The sequence below is a fragment of the Plasmopara halstedii genome (assembly GCF_900000015.1).
Source record: "Plasmopara halstedii genome assembly, contig: Scaffold_42, whole genome shotgun sequence".
NCBI classification, from domain to species: Eukaryota; Oomycota; class Peronosporomycetes; order Peronosporales; family Peronosporaceae; genus Plasmopara; species Plasmopara halstedii.
This window is the reverse complement of record NW_020186963.1, coordinates 891,560-892,124: the sequence shown is the minus strand read 5'-3', so window position 1 is coordinate 892,124 and position 565 is coordinate 891,560.

Below are 565 nucleotides of genomic sequence, written 5' to 3'. Positions count from 1 at the left end.
TGACATGGTCGGCCAAGGGCTGAGGCATCGAGGGCGAGGCCCCCGTGATGCACGTGAAATGGCACGTAAACCACTGAGCGCTGCTCGAGTATCGAAGCAGTTGCTGCATGTCATGCGTGACATGGTCGGCCAAGGGCCGAGGCATCAAGAACAAGGCCCCCGTGATGCACGTGAAGTGGCACGTAAACCACTGAGCACTGATCATGTTGCGAAGCAGTCGCTGCATGCCATTGATGGCATGGTCGGATAGAGTTCAAGGCATCTTGGGCACGGCCCTTCAGATGCGCGTGGAGTGGCACGTTATCTACTAGAGGAAGACTGCAGGGTTAGCAGCTCTTCGTCGGATGTTGTAGATAACATCAGAGCTCCAAATGAGCGGACAGTGAGGTTGGCACCAAACAGAGGCGACATAGACGCTGTATGCTGGCTGCAAGACACCGGGTGTCGACCCTGATCCAGGGTGTGTCTACCGTAGATGAAGGCTCACAGTCATACACCCTCGTCAACGGTATGACGGGAGAGGAAGATGGCGATGCCCGCCTCGAGGCTATGCCTGCAGTAGATA